Genomic DNA, 19986 nt, shown 5'->3' with positions numbered 1-19986 from the left:
GGGGGACGCCACTGCATACTTACCTCCAGTCTGAAAAACAACCCTTCACCACTACTCTCTGTTTTCTGTCTCTTAGCCAATTTAGTATCCATGCTGCCACTGCCCCTTTAATCCCATGGGTTTCAATTACATCCTTTTTACAATTACATTTACAATTACAATTTGCATCCTGTTTGCCCTGGACCTGCTCCCAGTCGCACTCACTGCCAATCCAATCCCTGACAAAGATCCAATCCCAGTTTGAGATCCATTCCCAGCCAAAGACCCATTCCCACTCAGAATCCCAGCCCAAGATTTATACCCAGTCCCAATCCCAGTCTGAGTACCATTCCCATTCCCAGTCTGCGATGCATTCCCATTCCCCGTCCCAATCCCAGTCTGAGATCCATTCCCATTCCCAGTCCCAGTCCCAATCCATTATAAAACTTCTTCCCATTCCCAGCATGTCGTGATCTCTTCCCAATCTCAGCCTTTCCCCTGCCATAGGCCTGTTGCCAATCCCAGATCCAGTTTTGGACCTATGCCCAGTTCCAATCCCAGCCTCAGACCCATCCCTTAGTGCCAGCCCTGTGGGAGGTAGGTGTTCGATTGACGCAGAATGAATACGTGTCATGAAGTCGCCGCAGTAAAACCCTCAGTCAGCGTTTGCAAAAGAACAGAAGAATATTCAGGGATGGGGAAAGGGCATTTAACCCATTGAAGTGCAGTCGAGTCGTACATAAACTGTCCCATTGTGAAATTTAATTAGAATCACCCAGTGTTTTTGCCTCTACTACCTTGCTTGGTCAGTCTTTGAAAACATATCTTCATGCCAGTGATTTTATGTAAATTTACCCAATATCCAAAACCAGAGGTCATAAATATAAGATAGTAACTAATAAATCCAATAGGAAATTGAGGAGAAACTTTTTTCCCAAAGAGTGGTGAGAATGTGGAACTTGCTACCACAAGGAGTAGATGAGGCGAATAGCATAGATGCATTTAAGGGGAAGCTAGATAAACACATGAGGGAGAAAGGAATAGAAGGATAAGCTGATAGGGTGAGATGAAGAGGGGATGGAGGAGGCTCGTGTGGAGCATAAACGCCGGCATAGACCAGTTGGGCGCAATGGCCTTTTCCCATGCTGCAGACTCGATGTAACTTGATGTACACTGCACAATACCTAAAGGGTCAACATGCTTGTGACCATCCCTAGTACTGACAGATTCTGCCCCGTCAACAGTTGATTCGTATTGCCTACTTTATGTTTGTAGCCTAAATTTATCATAAAATCGTAGAATGGTTATGGCACAGAAGGAGGCCATTCGGTCCATCGAGTCTGCGCCGGCTCTCTGCAAGAACAATCCAGCTAGTCTCACTCCCCCGGCCCTGCAATTTTTTCTCCTTCAGGTACCCATCTAATTCCTTTTTGAAAGGCACAGTTGACCCTGTCTCCACCACCCTTTCAGGCAGCGCATTCCAGATCCTAACCACTCGCTGCGTAAAAAAGATTTTCCTCATGTTGCCTTTGGTTCTTTTGCCAATCACCTTAAACCTGTGCCCTCTGGTTCGCGACCCTTCCACCAGTGGGAACTGTTTTTCTTTATTGACTTTGTCTGGACCCTTCATCATTTTGAACACCTCTATCAAATCTCCTCTCAACCTTCTCCGCTCGAAGGAGAACAATCCCAGCTTTTCCTGTCTCTCCACATAACTGAAGTCCCTCATCCCTGGACCCATTCTTGTAAATCTTTTCTGCATCCCCTCTTAGGTCTTCACATCCTTCCTAAAGTGCGGTGCCCAGAATTGGACCCAATACTCCAATTGCGGCCAAACCAGTGTTTCATAAAGGTTCAATATAACATCCTCGCTTTTGAACTCTATGTCTCTATTTATATAACCCAGGATCCCATATGCTTTCTTAACCACTTTCTCAACCTGTCCTGCCACCGTTAACGACCTGTGTACATATACCCCCAGGACTCTCTGTTCCTGCACCCCTTTTAGAGCTGTACCCTTTGTTTATATTGCCTGTCCTCGTTCTTCCTACCAAAATGCATCACTTCACACTTCTCGGCATTAAATTTCATCTGCCACGTGTCCCCCCATTCCACCAGCCTGTCTATGTCCTCTTGAAGTCTATCACTATCCTCCTCACTGTTCACTACACTTCCAAGTTTTGTGCCTTCTGCAAATTTTGAAATTGTGCCCTGTACACCCAAGTCCAAGTCATTAGTATATATCAAGAAAAGCAGTGGTCCCAGCACCGACCCCTGGGGAACACCACTGTACACCTCCCTCCAGTATGAAAAACAGCCATTCACCACTACTCTCTGTTTCCTGTCACTTAGCCAATTTTTTATCCATGCTGCCACTGCCCCTTTTATTCCGTGGGCTTCAATTTTATTGACAAGCCTATTATGTGGCACTTTATCAAACGCCTTTTGGAAGTCCATACACACAACATCAACTGCATTGTCCTCATCAATCCTTTCTGTTACCTCATTAGAAAATTCAATCAAGTTAGTCAAACACGATTTGCCTTTAACAAATCCGTGCTGGCTTTCCCTTATTAATCCACACTTGTCCTAGTGACTATTAATTTTGTCCCGGATTATCGTTTCTAAAAGTTTCCCCACCACCGAGATTAAACTGACTGGCCTGTAGTTGCTGGGTTTATCTTTACACCCTTTTTTGAACAAGGGTGTAACATTTGCAATTCTCCAGTCCTCCGGCACCATCCCTGTGTCTAAGGAGGATTGGAAGATTGTGGCCAGTACTTCCGCAATTTCCACCCTTACTTCCCTCAGGATCCTAGGATGCATCCCATCTGGACCGGGTAACTTATTCATTTTAAGTACAGCCAGACTTTCGAATACCTCCTCTTTAAGAATTTTTAACCCATACACTATCTCAACTAGTTCCTCTTTTCCTGTGGCTTTGGCGGTATCTTCTTCCTTGGTAAAGACAGATGCGAAGAACTCATTGAGTTCGGCCATGCCCTCTGCCTCCTTGCATATATCCCCTTTTTGGTCCCTAATCGGCCCCACCCCTCCTCTTACTACCTGTTTACTATTTATATGCCTATAGAAGACTTTTGGTCTTAACCGCCAGTCTATTCTCATACTCTCTCTTTGGCCCTCTTATTTCCTTTTTTACTTCCCCTCTGAACTTTATATACTCAGCCTGCTTCTCACTTGTATTAACAACCTGACATCTGTCACACGCCCCCTTTTTCTGCTTCATCTTACTCTCTATCTCTTTCGTCATCCAGGGAGCTCTGGCTTTGGTTGTCCTACCTTTCCCCCTTGTGGGAATGTATCTAGATTCCTTGTCCTTTTGTTGCTATAGAAACCCAATGGGTGATGTATATGATGATGATTATTTTTCGTGATTAACCGCATAGTTTGCATTCCACACACAGCATGCCCTAACAAAGCGCAGCCAATTCTTGCCATTCTGTTAATATGCTCATTGTTCATTGAAAGAAAAAATTCAACACCTCATTATGCACTGACAAGGCAGTGCTCTTGTTGTGCGGCTGCAAGGACCTCCACCTAGATGAGGCTGAACATCAACTACCAACCTCTCTTCCTGACTCCCTTTGAGCATATCATCCAGGCTGACACTCCAGTGCAGTACTGAGGGAGTGCTGCACTGTCACAGGTACTATCTTTCAGATGCAATGTTAAACCCAGGCCCCATCTGCTCTCTCAGGTGGACGTAAAAGATCCCACGGCCACTATATTGAAGAAGAGCAGGGGAGTTCTCCCCGGTGTCCTGTCCAAGGTGTGATTAAAGGTTGGTCTTGATGTGCCAGAGGCAGCCATCAAGGAGAGATTCAAGGCCTCCAGTGGTGGAAGTCCATGGCTGGAGTCAGGAGCCAGCTTCTAGAAGAGGCATGCATCACAGGGACAGATGAGGGGCTCTCCAGCCCCTTCCCAAGCCCCTGCCCCTGGGTGATTAACAGGGAAACACCCAGAGCATGTAGGCCCTACTGCTGGAATGGAATGATATTCCTCGCACACAAGCAGTAATATCGGTTTTAAAATTACCTTTCACGAATTTGAATCTATGCCTTCTGGTCTTGCTGGACATAAAACTTGTCTCCTTTTAAAAATGTACATTTTTTCTTCAATGTTCTCCCCTCGTCCCCTCTAAAAGTTTAAAGAGCACAGATTAAGAAAGAACTTGCATTTATATAGTGCCTTTCACGCCCCCGGGATGTCCCAAAGTGCTTTACAGCCAATGAAGTACTTTTGAGGTGTAGTTACTGTTGTAACGTACGAAACGTGGCAGCCAAGTTCCACAGGCACGAGCAGCCCACCAGCACCTTATCAGAGTGGCGGTCCCTCAGGTCTGAGCCTAGATAGTGAGTGTTGAGAGAGCGTTCGATCATGGGGAATGGGATGTGGATATCACAGCTGAGCATCTTCGGGTTCACATCTCCCTACTTGCACTTCCTGCATACTAGAGTCAATTTTGATTGCCTATTTTAAAAACCCATGTCTTTTTTCCTAGTTTTATTTTTAGTGTAAAGAACAGAGAATATCAGTGGGGAGAAATGGCCTCCATAAAACTCGGATAAATTCAAATCGATAAAAAAGTTTTAATTTTAAACACCGCTAACACTAATGAAAAGCAAGAAATTTTAATGTTATAATGTGAGGGACTCCTGTGTTTATTGCTATGCCTCCAGTCATTTAACTGCAACTATGATGGTGGGAGAATAAAAATTGTTGGAGATTGTGCACAAGGGAACAGTTGTGATCTTAGTGTTAGTAAACACTCCCTTGGTGTGTAACCTGAGCCAACCTTTTATTAATGACCTCAATATTCAAGGGGGCAGTCAGTGCGATAACTGTGTCAACGCAATGCTGACCTTGGATGAAAGATAGATGTTGGCTGCAGAGAGGCTGAGTGGTAGCATCTCACCTCTGAGTCAGAAAGTCGTGGGTTCAAGTCCAACTTCAGAGACTTGAGCACATGATCCAGGCTTGCAATTCTGTGCAGCACTGAGGGAGAGCTGCAGTGTTGGCGATGCTGTCGTTCAGATGAGATGTTAAACTGAGGCCCAGTCTGCCCTTTCAGGTGGACTTAAAAGATCCCTTGGCACTATTTGAAGAAGGACAGGGGAGTTCACCCCGGACTCCTGGCCAATTTTTATCCCTCGACCAACGTCACTAAAATAGATTATGTGGTCATCATCACGTTGCTGTTTGTGGGATCTTGCTGTGCGCAAATTGGCTGCTGCATTTCCTACATTACAACAGTGACCATACTTCAAAAGTACTTCATTAGCTGTAAAGCGCTTTGGGACGTCTTGAGGTCATAAAAGGCAGTGTATAAATGCAAGTTCTTTCTTTCTATGACTTCTATGAGTGAAACTCGTTCAGGGGTGATGTCAGGAAGCACTTCTTCACACAAAGGGGAGTGGAAATCTGGAACTGTCTCCCCCAAAACGCTGTTGAGGCTGGGAGTCAATTGAAAATTTCAAAACTGAAATTGATAGATTTTTTTAGTTAAGGGTATTAAGGGTTATGGAACCAAGGCAGATAGATGGAGTTAAGATATAGACCAGCCATAATCTAATTGAATGGGGGAGCAGGCTCGAGGGGCCGAATGGCCTGCCCCTGTTCCTATGTTCCTATTACGGGGGCTCCCCATTGACTGAAAACATGCTGCACCGCACCACACTGTTCTAAATAAGCATTGCTCGCCGTTTGATCTGATGTAACTCATCACCAGCGGCCCTGCCTTGTTACATTTGCTCTTCGCACAGTCATTTGGGAATAGGGTTACCAACTCTGGTTGGACGTTAGAGTTTTCATCACATGACCTTCTGTCTCCAACTGCCCTGCCCAGTCAAACAGCATTTCCCCCCCATCTCCAATACTTTTATAACTAATAAATGAAAGTGTTCACAGAAATTGAAAAGAACATAATCTTTTTCATTGCCCCCATGATTTTTCTCCCGGGTGTTTGCTCACAGCAGTGTCCAGGAGATTAATCTTCAATTCCTGGAGACTCCAGGGCAATCCTGGAGGGTTGGCAACCCCTATTTGGGAGCCTTCCAGGGTGGACCGGTGGTTTCTTTTTGCTCCATTTCACGAAGAGGGACTGTTTGCGCACATTTCTTTTACACCACACGCTTAATCCACATTGGAGCTTTGCGGACAGTCCGGAAAAATGAAGAAGCCCAAAGTGCTCTTTGCCCCTTCTCAGCATGGATCTGACACACTGTGTCCAGGCTGAAGTTGCCATCTACCAGATCCTCTCGGGACTAAAGTGAATTGGCAATTGGGACAGATTTGCCTTCCAATCAATAACCTTTGATAGGCATAGTTTGTATCCAGGGCGCCACCATATCCCACTCATTCAACATATTGAGTGCAGCAAACTAGATCCCCAGGTGCGGCCACCAGTTTTTTCTTACATTCTTATCAAGTGGTAGTTGCAGATTGAGCTAAAATACCAGAAAGAGCAGTGGGGAGGAATCAGTCGTGACTCAGTGAGTAGCATTCTTGCCTCGGAGTCAGAAGGTTGTAGTTTCAATTTTCATGTCAGAGACTTGAGCACAAAGCCTAGACTGACTGCCCAAGTGCAGTACTGAGGGAGTGCTGCACTGTCAGAGGTGCCGTCTTTCGATGAGACATTAAACCGAGGCCCCGTCTGCCCTCTCAGGTGGCTACAAAAGATCCCATGGCACTTTTTGAAGAAGAGCAGGGAGGTTCACCCCAGTTTCCTGGCCAATATTTATCCCTCAACCAACATCACTAAACACAGATTATCTGGTTTTTATCACATTGCTGTTTGTGGGATCTTGCTGTGCCCAAATTGGCTGCCGCGTTTCCTACATGACAACAGCGAATACATTTCAAAAGTATTCCATTGGCTGTGAAGCGATTTGGGACGCCCTGAGGTTGTGAAAGGTGCTATAGAAAGTCTTTCTTTCTCTTTTTCTCTTTCAGGATGGGCCGATTGGTTTGTTCTTGTCTTATCGCCAGTATGAAGCCGTGGAAATTGTTTCAAAGTTGTCCGGAACAGATATATCAAGTCCATCCCTTGCGACGCCATTCAGGACATCATTGAAGAAAACCTTGGATATGATGGATGACAGTGGGAAACCTTGTCTCACTCTCCCTTTCAAGAGCCATGGACTCCATCCGCATAGATTATAAGGAGGCTATGATAGAACTATATAAAACACTATAGTTACAGCTAGAGTACTGCGTACAGTTCTGGTCACCACGCTACAGGAAAGATGTGATTGTACTAGAGAGGGTACAGAGGAGATTCACAAGCATGTTGCCAGGACTGGAGAATTTTAGCTATGAGAAAAGATTGGATAGGCTGGAGTTGTTTTCTTTGGAACAAAGGAGGCTGAGCGGACATTTAATTGAGATATATAAAATTATGAGGGGACTAGATAGAGTAGATAGGGAGGACCTATTTCCCTTATCAGAGAGGTCAATAACCAGGGGGCATACATTTAAAGCGATTGGTAGAAGGATTAGAGGGGAGTTGAGGAGAAATTTTTTCACCCAGAGGGTGGTGGGGGTCTGGAACTCACTGCCTGAAAGGGTGGTAGAGGCAGAAACCCTCAACTCATTTAAAAAGTACTTGGCTGTGCATTTGAAGTGCAGTAACCTACAGGGCTATGGACCAAGAGCTGGAAAGTGGGATTAGGCTGGACAGCTCTATTTCGGCCGGCACAGACACGATGGGCCGAATGGCTTCCTTCTGGGCCGTAAATTTCTATGATTCTACGTGCAATGCATATCTCAGGTTCCCGAAACCCATAGCTTCCAGCTTCTCCAAGAGGGAACGAAAAGGGATTTTGTTCCATTGCAGGGGCTGGAAGACGAGTTTTCAGATTTAATAATGAGTAGAGCGAGAGGCTGTTAGCTGCAAAGATTGTGTACAGCCAGCTCCTCTTGTTACATTCTGTGCATTGTTTATGTATGGGGATCACTGTGAGGAACCTGACAGCAGCACTTGGAGCAAGGAGTGTTTTGATGTCGCCCAGAATTCTGTTCTGGCAGACGAGCCCGCTCAGAGTTGTGAAGCCTCTGCTAAGTTTCATTTGCAGTCTTATCTTCTCTGTAATAAGAAAAATTGTCATCCTAACACCCCCGCCCCCACCCATCACCCCCGACACTACTCCCCCTCCCCACCCACTCCCTCCCATTGAACACTGAGAGCAACTTACAACAAACAAACACACAGCTAATAGATTTGGGCAAAGTCTCTCTGATGCAGTTCTGATTACAATCCAACGCCCGCCTCTGTGTGACATGCACTGGCTGGATTTAGCAGGCTATGCAAATGAAAATGAGACTAGGAGGAGTGGGGGTAGGGCAGGGGGGAGATACCAGTGTCTGGCAAAAACATGCCAATGTGACACAGCCAGCTTCAATCTGGAGAGTGCGACCAACTAGCTAACTGGGGCTCTGCTTGCTAGCTTCTCACTCCCATCCACTTGAGAAGGCAGACAGGGTCTCGTTTTAACGTCTCATCCAAATGACGGCACTTCCAACATTGCAGCACTCCCTCAGTACTGCACTGGAGGGTCAACCTGGAATATGTGCTCAAGTCTCTGGAGTGGGACTTGAGCCTTCCGACTCAGAGATGAGACTGAGCCACGGCCGACACAGCTGAACTGAGGGTTCCCTCTATGGCTCAGTGGGTAGCACTTGCACCTCTGAGGTAGAAGGTGAGTGGGTTCAAATCCTACTACAAGACTTTGTAGCACAAAATCCAGGCTGATACTTCAGTGCAGTACTGAGGGAGTACTACACTGTCAGAGGTGCTGTCTTTCAGATGTGATGTTAAACCAAGGCTCTGTCTGACCTCTTGGTTGGATGTAAAAGATCCCATGGAACTATTTTGAAGAAGTGCAGAGGAGTTCTTCCTGTGTCCCGGCCAATAATTATTGCTCAATCAACATCACTAAAAACAGATGAGCTGGTCATTTCTGTCATTGCTGTTAGTAGGACCTTGCTGTTCGTAGGACCTTGCTGTGCATAAATTGGCTGCCATGTTTCCCTAATTGCAACAGTGACGGCAGGAGAAACTTCTTGTTGTGAGGATGTGGAATTCACTTCCAAGTTTAATGGTTGAGGCAGAAACTGTGTCAATATTCGAGTTAGATCGGTTAAGTGGATGAAGGGACATGGGGAACAGGGTGGGTATACAAGATTAGAACTATTTGCTCGCATGGAGGTAAACGACAGCACGGGCTGGTTGGGCAGAATTTTCTGTGTTGTAACTTCTATGTATTGATACATACATATCAGTTGAGTGTTGTTAACCTGACGGTGATCTTGTTGAGATACATGTATTCTCAACCCATCAGCAGCCTTTTGCCAAGGATGAAGGAGCAGGGGATTAAGAAGTGGTGGCCAGGGTAAAGGGAAAGGGACCCTCAGGTTCAAGCATGACCCTTCACACATGCGATGGTGCTGCCCAGCACTTGGCCTCCTCTCAGATGACTGCTGAAGTCGAGGGGCTGCTGCATGAGATACGTGGGGAAAGGGTTGCCCTCTGGGTCACTCCACAGCACTACTCCATAGATCAGCACAGTAATGGGCCTACGACAAAGGTGTGGTCAAGTTTCAGGCTAAAATTCTCATCCTTGTATTCAAATCCCTCCTTGGCCTCGCCCCTCCCCATCTCTGTAACGTCCTCCTGCCCTTCAGCCCTCCCAGATCTCTGCGCTCTTCCAAATTTTTCCTCTTGCCAATCCCTGGTTTTCTTCACTCCAACATGGGCGGCCGGGCCTTCAGCTGCTGAGGCCCTAAACTCTGGAATTCCCTCCCTAAACCTCCACCTTTCTCTCCTTCTTTAAGACGCTCCTCCATGACCTGCCTCTTTGGCCAAGCTTTTGGTCACCCGTCCTAATATCTCCTTATGTGGCTCAGTGTTAAATTTTGTCTGATAATGCTCCTGTGAAGCGCATTGGGACTTTGTATTATGTTAAAGGCGCTGTATAAATGTTGTCTTTGTGCTGCCGAGCGTTACCGCCACTGCACGTGTGCAAGCTCCGTGCTGCACGGTGACCGCAGGTGTCCTTGCAGCTGACGGCATTTTCCTCTCTGCTGACCCAGCCCCGAGAAGCAGGTCATCACAGTTATTCTCAGGTGGGTTTGCCAGGGCTCACGTATTATTGGTGGTATCTTAGGCGGTGCGGGTAAGTAGGTAGTGCTGACTCCTGTTCACCCTGGCACGCCTTCATTCAGGCAATACCATGTACAGCATGGCATGCATGATATTCGGGTGTCTCGGCAGGACCTTCTGTCGCTCACATCTCATCGTATTGCTACTGGAGAGCTGCTGGCACAGCCATCGTTGGGAAGAGGAGCTTCCACCAACGTAACATCTGCCAAGGTGAGGAGGTAGTCTTCCTCTCTCTGCAGCCAATAAAGAGAGCATGAGGCAAAAATAAAGCAGACAGCAACAGGCACAAAGCCTCATGAAAGGCTTATTGCCAACTGGGAAAAAAAAAAACAAGTGCAAGAAGGGGCCTTTAAAAAGCTAATTCCCCCTCGCATTTAAAATTCATGACCCTGTTAAAGACGCTCCCACCTGCAGGTCCGCCCGAGACCTCGTTCCCACCTGGTTTCACTCGATGTGCCTACGAGCCGGAAAATGGTGCATCACCCTTCCCCGCCTTGTGCAGAGCTTCAAATGCCCGCCCCAAGCTGGACTGGTCTTTACACAGGGGCTCAAAACCAGAGCGAATCTGGCAGGACTGATTTCTGCCAGATTTGTCGATGGTCACTAACCCATTAGTGCCCCGATTTGGGGTGTTAAAAGAAAGAACTTGCATTTATACATCGCATTTCACGATCACAGGATGTCCCAAAGTGCTTTACAGCAAATTAATTGGTTAGAATGTGGAACTTACTACCACAGGGAGTAGTTGAGGTGAATAGCATAGATGCATTTAAGGGGAAGCTGGATAAACACATGAGGGAGAAAGGAATAGAAGGATATGCTGATTCGGTTAGGTGAAGTAGGGAGGGAGGAGGCTCGTATGGAGCATAAACATCAGCATAGACAAGTTGGGCCGAATGGCCTGTATCTGTGCTATAAATTCTATATAATAATTCCATGTAATTACTTTTGAAGGGTAGTCACCGTTGTAGTGTAGGAAAAGCGACAGCCAATTAAGATCCCAGCAACAACAACGTGATAATGACCGGATCACCTGTTTTTTAATGGTGTTGGTTGAGGGATAAATACTGGCCAGGACACTGGGGAGATCTCCCCTGCTCTTCTTCCAATAATGCCTGGGGATCTTTTACATCCACCTGAGAGGACAGGTAGGGCCTTGGTTTAACGTTTCATCCGAAAGACGGCACAGTGCAGCGCTCCCTCAGTACCCCACTGGAGTGTCAGCCTGGATTATGTGCTCAAGTGCCGGGAATGGGGCTCGAAGACAAAAATCACTTGCAGTGTTTCGAGGAGGAGGCTGACATTTGAGGTTTGAGATTTGTTTTGAACGAGTCCTGTCCACCTGGGCTCCACCTCAGGAAGTTCTCAAAAGCTTAAAATAAAGATTAATTGAGAAGAGGCTGAATCCTGACGCCACAGAACTCTGCGAAAAATGTCTACAGGCACTTTCTTTATTCCAGGAGTTACAGAAATAGATGAAGAGATGATTGAGTGGAAACAGTTGAGAAGCATTTGGGTTTTTCAATAGCCCTGCAGTGCAAATGTTTGCAGTTTTTGTTGAATCCCTGGGTCACAAACCAACATATCACTCTCTCAAACCTGGCCTGGGGTGGGCTGCTTGGCCCAGCACCTGTGCCTTGCACAATTTTGTCAGCTGTGTGTTACCCAGCAGCCCGGGGCAATGTCTCTGTCCTGGGTTTAATTAGTGGGTGTTTTTGCATTCTGTATGAGGAGCCCCAGCCAAGGCAGAGAAACAGCCTGAGTGAGAGAGAGAGAGGAACAGAAAGAGAGAGAGGAACAGAAAGAAAGAGAGGAACAGAAAGAAAGAGAGGAACTGAGAGAGGAACCGAGAGAGAGAGAGGAATAGAGCGAGAGAGAGGAACAGAGCGAGAGAGAGGAACAGAGCGAGAGAGAGAAAGGAACAGAGCGAGAGAGAGGAACAAAGAGAGAGAGAAAGGAACAGAGCGAGAGAGAGGAACAAAGAGAGAGGATCAGAGAGAGAGAGGGGAACAGAGCAAGAGAGAGGAACAGAGAGAGAGAGAGAAAGGAACAGAGCGAGAGAGAGGAACAAAGAGAGAGAGAGGAGAACAGAGCAAGAGAGAGGAACAGAGCAAGAGAGAGGAACCGAGAGAGAGAGGAACAGAGCGAGAGAGAGAAAGGAACAGAGCGAGAGAGAGGAACAAAGAGAGAGGAACAGAGAGAGAGAGGGGAACAGAGCAAGAGAGAGGAACAGAGCGAGAGAGAGAAAGGAACAGAGCGAGAGAGAGGAACAAAGAGAGAGAGAGGAGAACAGAGCAAGAGAGAGGAACAGAGCAAGAGAGAGGAACCGAGAGAGAGAGGAACAGAGCGAGAGAGAGAAAGGAACAGAGCGAGAGAGAGGAACAAAGAGAGAGGAACAGAGAGAGAGAGGGGAACAGAGCAAGAGAGAGGAACAGAGCGAGAGAGAGAAAGGAACAGAGCGAGAGAGAGGAACAAAGAGAGAGGAACAGAGAGAGAGAGGGGAACAGAGCAAGAGAGAGGAACAGAGAGAGAGAGAGAGGAACAGAGAGAGGGAGAGAGAGAGGAACAGAGAGAGAGAGAGGAACAGAGAGAGAGAGAGGAACAGAGAAAGAGAGGAACAGAGAAAGAGAGGAACAGAGCAAGAGAGAGAGGAACAGAGAAAGAGAGGAACAGAGAGAAAGAAGAACAGAGAGAGAGAGGAACAGAGCGAGAGAGAGGAACAAAGAGAGAGGAACAGAGAGAGAGAGGGGAACAGAGCAAGAGTGAGGAACAGAGCGAGAGAGAGGAACAGAGAGAGAGAAAGGAACAGAGCGAGAGAGAGGCACAGAGAGAGAGAGAGGAAGAGAGAGAGAGAGGGAGGAACAGAGAGAGAGAGAGGAACAGAGAGAGGGAGAGAGAGAGGAACAGAGAGAGAGAGAGGAACAGAGAGAGAGAGGAACAGAGAAAGAGAGGAACAGAGCAAGAGAGAGAGGAACAGAGAAAGAGAGGAACAGAGAGAAAGAAGAGAGAGAGAGGAACAAAGAGAGAGAGGAACAGAGCGAGAGAGGAACAGAGCGAGAGAGGAACAGAGCGAGAGAGGAACAGAGCGAGAGAGGAACAGAGCGAGAGAGGAACAGAGCGAGAGAGGAACAGAGCGAGAGAGGAACAGAGAGAGGAACAGAGCGAGAGAGAGAGGAATAGAGAGAGAGGGGAACAGAGTAAGAGAGCGAGGAACAGAGCGAGAGAGGGAGAGGAACAGAGCGTGAGAGGAACAGAGAGAGGAACAGAACGAGAAAGAAAAAGAGGAAGTCAGAGAAAGAGAGAGTGGAACACAGAGCGAGGGAGAAGGAGAGAAGAACAGAGGGAAACATATAGGGAGAGAGAGGAACAGAGAGAAAGAGAGAGTGAGAGAGAGGAAGAGAGGAACACAGAGGGCGAGAGAGAGTAAGAGAGAGAGGAACAGACAGAGAGAGAGGGGAGCATGCAGACAGTGAATGAGAGAAAGTAGGAGAGAGCAACAGTGATAGAGAGTGAGAGTGAGAGAAACACAGTGAGAGAAACAGAGAGAGAGTGAGTGAGATAAAGAAATAGAAAGAGAGAGAGAGAGAGGAACAACATTGTGAAAGAGAGAGTGTGATAGTGAGAGACAGAGGAACAGAGGGAGGGGGAGAGAGATTGAATAAAATAAATAAAGAGAGATGAACAGAAAATGAGACAGAGAAAGAATAGGAGAAAGAGAAAACTCACAAATAAGAGATGGGGAAGAGAGAAAGCACAGAAAATGAAAACAAAAGAGTAGAAATGAAAATCAAAATTGGACTGTATTGAACGTAAAGGTCAGAGGTGAGTTTTCTCTTCAGTAGCCAACAGTGCTAGAATATTCCATCACCGGGCAGATATATGCTTCATAAAATAGTGAAGATGATGACAAGTAGCACTGGAAGTTCTAGAGGATTTACATTTTACTCCCAACTTTATCACGATTCATCACCAATTGTTTGCTCCAGCAGAGCCAACAAGCCAAGGAACTGAAGAGAGTTTGTAACACCCTCTCGGGTAGAAGAGGGTGTGCCTACCTTTCGAACAGTGATTGATATGATCTGCCTGGTCCATTCTCCATCTGCCTGCAGTGATTCAGTCCTTGTCTTTCTGACAGGGCGCCCTGTAGAGGGCGATGACAACAGCAATTTGAAGACATCCATCAGGTCATTGATGAAGACAGGGAAGAGACTGGGATTGAGTATGCATGTCCAATGGATCCAGTATTAGTGTTACTGGAATAAAAAATTGCGCCTGGAATCTACGTAAGCATTCCCTGATGGGAGATGGGTGGAATCCCAGGAGAAATGTCACAAATGGCTAAAAAAAGGCCATTTCTCCGGGTTTTTGCTGATCTTCTGCCAAAGTTATGGTAGAGATTGAGGGAACTCTGCAGAAATTCTCCCCCCTTGTGTTTATATAGGGCCTCATGATATCCTCACAACATCCGAAAACATTTCGCAACCAATTAATTACTTAAGTGAAGTCACCGTTGTAAAGGAGGTGAACAGGTCAGCCAAATGCACACAGCAAGATCCCATAAACAGCAAATGAGATAAATGACCAGTTCACATGTTTTTGCAGACGTTGGTTCAGTCGTGTCCAAGACACCGGGAGAACTCCCTGTTCTTTGAATAGTGCCACAGGATCTTTTATGTCTACCTGACCAGACAGACTGAGCCTCAGTTTAACATCTCATCTGAAAGGTGGCACCTCCATCAATGCAGCCCTCCCCCAGTACTGCACTTAAGTGCTATCCTAGGTCATGTCCTCAAGTCTCTGGAGTGAAGCTTCCTAACCTTCTGACAGGTGAAAGTTCTATTAAGCAGACAAGAAGATGAACATTTATTTCTTGCGACCTAATATTTGCATCATTTGAAGGATTCAGAGAGGCCGGGTTCTCAATGAGGGGGGGATGCCAAACATCAACAGCTTGCATTGATGTAGCACCTTTAATGTAAGAAACATTCCATGGTGCTTCACAGAGGCACAGGGAAAATGGATGCAAAGCCAGGAAGGGAGAGGTTAGAAAAGGCATGGTTGGAGAAATTAGTTTGAGCAGGTTTATAGAATACAAGCAGGAGGATGTGAGGTGGAGGGGTTCAGGGAGGGAATTCCAGAGAGTAGGATCCAAGCAGCTGAACATTTTACCATCAACAGGGGGTGGTGGTGTGAAGGAAAGGTGGAGGGGCTGCACAGTTGGCTAGAATCAGAGAATTTGAGGGGGGGATCTAGGGCTGGAGGAGGCTGCAGAGATAAGAGAGGGGTAAAGCAGTATTTAAAGACACGGATTAGGTTTCTAAGTTTAATGTGTTGGGCGATGGGGAGCCAGTGGAGGCCAAGAAGGGGAGGGCTGATGGACATGTTGGGCCGAAGGGCCTGTTTCCATGTTGTAAACTTCTATGATTCTATGATTCTATGACATCAAACTTGAGTCTTAAAAACCTGTAGACCACAGAAGACAGGGGAGGTGGGGAGTTCCACACTTCTGAAGTTGTGGGAAAGAATAACTTACAAATGTTTGGGTGCGCGCGGGGGCCCGGGGTTCATCCCTGTGCCTGAACAGTGAGGCCTGAGGTGCCCCTGATATTGGACCTCAGGCCTCATTTCCATGAAGCCAGCGAGCAGCGGCGATTAAGAGGCAGCTCGCACGGCGAAGCGTCTTTGACGACCCGTCCACTGCGACGCTAGCAGCGGCACTCAGGTAAGTAAGGAAGGAGGGTGCACGGGTCGGGAGGTAGCGGTGGCTGAGGGGAGGTGGGATCTTCGGTTGGTGGGGGTGGGGGGGCGGGGAGAGGAGGAGAGGAGGGATGGTAGTTGGAAAAGTGCAGGCCTGCGTTCTTTTAATGTGGGATCAGGGGGAGCGCTCAGGTAAGTATATTTTAAAACATCCCTTGTTGGTTGCAGCCTGTAGCGGTCCCTTTAAGGGCCACTTGTTGGGCTGCAGGTAGACCTGGTTTTCTCGAGTGCAGCCAGCACTGGCTGCCTCACGGCAAACCAACTGTGCAGTGGGGGCCTCAAACAGACGCTAGGCCCCTTATTTGCAGATGCAAAGGGCCCCACACCCTTTTCAGGCGTGGGCAATGCACGCTGATTTTTTGGCCGTTGTCAATATGGCGGGCGGCGCACTTCCGGCCCTTAATGAGCGTGCGCTTCCCGCCCGCCATTTTGGGGGGCTTAGGGGGCTGTTTAGTGCCCAAAAAAAAACGAGCAGCGAGGCCGAATTTCTAGGCCGACGAGTTGGAGTCGGAGGCAGTTCATGATCTCAACACGGTGGGGACGCAGGGAGAGTGCACAGTGAGCGGAACAAGAAAGAAATATGTAAAGGAATACTTACCACAGTAGAATCGATAACTAGAGAGAGAGAGACACTACAAAGATTGCAGCAGAGATACAGAGAGGTTAGAGATGAGAGAGAGAGAGAGAGAGACTGACTATCTAATGACAAAAGAGATGTTCGTAAAGCCTGCCCAATGTGGGAGCAGCTCAAATCTCGGATGAGGTTGGCAACAGTGGAATACATTTTACATTTGCCGCCCGGCTGCAAGACTGAGGGTGTGGATCAGCCGCCCTTTACAGAAAGTACCGGATTTTTGTTTCCATGGAGATGAGAATGGGGCGATTTCTATAACAAGCTGTCAATCCGCAACCTAAGGACTCCGGCGGCAAGTTGAAAATCTACCTCTGAGTTGGGTTGCCAACTCTGGGTGGGCGTATTCCTGGAGGTTTCATCACATGACCTCCCGCCTCGACCCGCCCCGCTCCCGCCATTGGTGCACAAAATTATGAGGAGCCTAGATACAGTGGATAGGAAGGACCGAGTTCCCTTAGCGGAGGGGTTAATAACCAGGGGGCACAGATTTAAAGTGATTAGTAGAAGGATTTGAGCGGAAATGAGGAAAAGTTTTTTTCACCCAGAGGGTGGTGGGGGGAGAGTCTGGAACTCACTGCCTGAGAGGGTGGGAGAGGCAGAAACCCTCAACTCATCTAAAAAATACCTGGATGTGCACCTGAAGAGCCGTGACCTGCAGGGCTACGGACCAAATGCGGGAAAATGGGATTAGGCCGGGTGGCTCGTTTCTCGGCCGGCGCGGACACGATGGGCCGAATGGCCTCCTTCTGTGCCGTAAATTTTCCATGATTCTATGGTCCATCCTCCAGGCGCCACTGCTGTCCCACAGGAAAGCAAACAGACTCTATTGTTGCCCGACTGGATTAATCTGGACTGTTAGCGATTCAGCCCTTTATCCCCCATCTCCAATATTTTTATAACTAATAAATGAAAGTGTTCAAAGAAAATGAAACCCCCACCACCCCAACAATTTTTTGTTAATAATGTCCCAATGATTTTTCTCCTGGGTGTTGCTGGCAGCGGTGTCCTGGAGATTAATCTTCAATTCCTGGAGATTCCAGGACAATCCCGGAGGGTTGGTGACCTTACCGTGTGTGCACATTATATTTGCATTTCAAACATGCCTTCCTGCGTGGATGAATTCCTGCCTTTCTACAGCATTAAACCACCTGTGTGTAAAATGATTCCCATCTACTAAGACGAGTCTCTCTCTCCTGAATCCTTTGGTTTCTTTCTGTCTTTGCTCCTTTGATTTCGCAACTCCTGCTCAATGCAGTTCGTAAGAATAAGCTCAATAGCTGAGCATTACACGTTGTCGTGAAATGTCAGCACTGTACCCAAAGGGTTAATGCAGACACAGAAGATGAAGAGAATTCATTAACCTTTACTGCTGTCTCTTGCTCCTCTTTTATTAAACATCCCTCGCTCTTTTGGTTCCGGCTGCTTTTGAAGTTGGCAGTGTAATTAGGGAACTGGGAGGCAGTGAATGGAGCCAAGAGTCAGTGTGAGCGTGCACTTTGGTCACTTGACTGCACCGTGCTTTCTTTCCACTATTAAATAAAGGAATAGGTGGCCTTGCATCGACTGTTCTAACAATGGAGGTGCACAGCAGAATGTGACAGTCACTGAAAATTAATGACTCAGTGCGATGAGCAGAGCTGCTGTTGTTAGACGGGGTCTGTTCAATCGAGCAAGTATGAAACCGTCAACAATAGCTTGCAATCTGATGAGATCAGGGTCAATTCAATGATTCACGGAGATATCAGGGCCAATTCAGTGATTCACCGAGAGATCAGGGTCAATTCAGTGATTCACCAAGAGATCAGGGTCAATTCAGTGATTCACCGAGAGATCAGGGCCAATTCAGTGATTCACGGAGATATCAGGGTCAATTCAATGAATCAATGGAAGGTCAACCTGCCCTGAGCACACTTGGTGTAGAATGTGCTCAGTGCAGGTACAGACCCTAATGTGCTCAGTATAGGTAAGGAATCTTACAACACCAGGTTACTGTCCAACTGTTTTATTTAAAAATCACAAGCTTTCAGAGGCTTTCTCCTTCGTCAGGTGAGCGAGTGTGGGTTTCCATGGAGGGTTCCCGCATTTATATTCAGAGAACAATACCTGGTGATTACAGATAATCTTTCCAACTGCCCGTTGTCAAGGCAAACAAAGTGTTCAGACAGAATGATGTTACCTACAGGACCACCGAATACACAAACGGCCAGAACACAAAACAGAGAGAGAGAGGGAGAGAAACATCCGAAAGGAAGAGAAAGACAGAGAATGACCCATTGTGTTAAAAACAGATAACTTTTTTTCGCTGGTGGGGTTACGTGTAGCGTGACATGAACCCAAGATCCCGGTTGAGGCTGTCTTCATGGGTGCGGAACTTGGCTATCAATTTCTGTTCGACGATTTTGCGTTGTCGTGTGTCTCAAAGGCCGCCTTGGAGAACGCTTACCCGAAGATCGGTGGCTGAATGTCCTTGACTGCTGAAGTGTTCCACGACTGGGAGGGAACCCTCCTGTCTGGCGATTGTTGTGCGGTGTCCGTTCATCCGTTGTCGCAGTGTCTGCATGGTCTCACCAATGTACCATGCATTGTATGGTACATTGTAGGGCATCCTTTCCTGCAACGTATGAGGTAGACAACGTTGGCCGAGTCACAGGAGTATGAACCATGTACCTGGTGGGTGGTGTCCTCTCATGTGATGGTGGTGTCTGTGTCGATGATCTGGCATGTCTTGCAGAGGTTGCCGTGGCAGGGTTGTGTGGTGTCGTGGACGCTGTTCTCCTGAAAGCTGCGAACGACGGTCTGATTGAGGTTGGGTGGCTGTTTGAAGGCGAGTAGTGGAGGTGTGGGAATGGCCTTAGCGAGGTGTTCGTCGTCATCGATGACATGTTGAAGGCTGCGGAGAACATGGCGTAGTTTCTCCGCTCCGGGGAAGTACTGGACGACGAAGGGTACTCTGTTGGTTGCATCCCGTGTTAGTCTTTTAGTACCTCATATGTTGCAGGAAAGGATGCATGGTACATTGGCGAGACAATGCAGATACTGCGACAACGGATCAACGGACACCACGCAACAATCGCCGGACAGGAGGGTTCCCTCCCAGTCGGGGAACACTTCAGCAGTCAAGGACATTCAGCCACCGATCTTCGGGTAAGCGTTCTCCAAGGCGGCCTTCGAGACACACGACAACGCAAAATCGTCGAACAGAAATTGATAGCCAAGTTCCGCACCCATGAGGACGGCCTCAACCGGGATCTTGGGTTCATGTCACGCTACACGTAACCCCACCAGCGAAAAAAAGTTATCTGTTTTTAACACAACGGGTAATTCTCTGTCTTTCTCTTCCTTTCGGATGTTTCTCTCTCTCTCTCTCTCTCTGTTTTGTGTTCTGGCCTTATGTGTATTCGGTGGTCCTGTAGGTAACATCACTCTGTCTGAACAC

The 19986-nt window shown here is 47.3% G+C and overlaps 1 protein-coding gene across 1 annotated transcript in view; it reads right to left on the bottom strand.

Annotated features, from left to right (window-relative positions):
• Positions 1-19986, bottom strand: part of LOC137304311 (adhesion G protein-coupled receptor L1-like) — a 331855-nt gene that overhangs the window by 273095 nt on the left and 38774 nt on the right. The gene's annotated exons all lie outside the window — the stretch shown is intronic.

This window comes from Heptranchias perlo, chromosome 37 (genome assembly GCF_035084215.1).
Source record: "Heptranchias perlo isolate sHepPer1 chromosome 37, sHepPer1.hap1, whole genome shotgun sequence".
Lineage (NCBI taxonomy): Eukaryota > Metazoa > Chordata > Chondrichthyes > Hexanchiformes > Hexanchidae > Heptranchias > Heptranchias perlo.
Note: the sequence above shows the minus strand (reverse complement) of the source record. Positions and strands in the feature narration are given on the sequence as shown.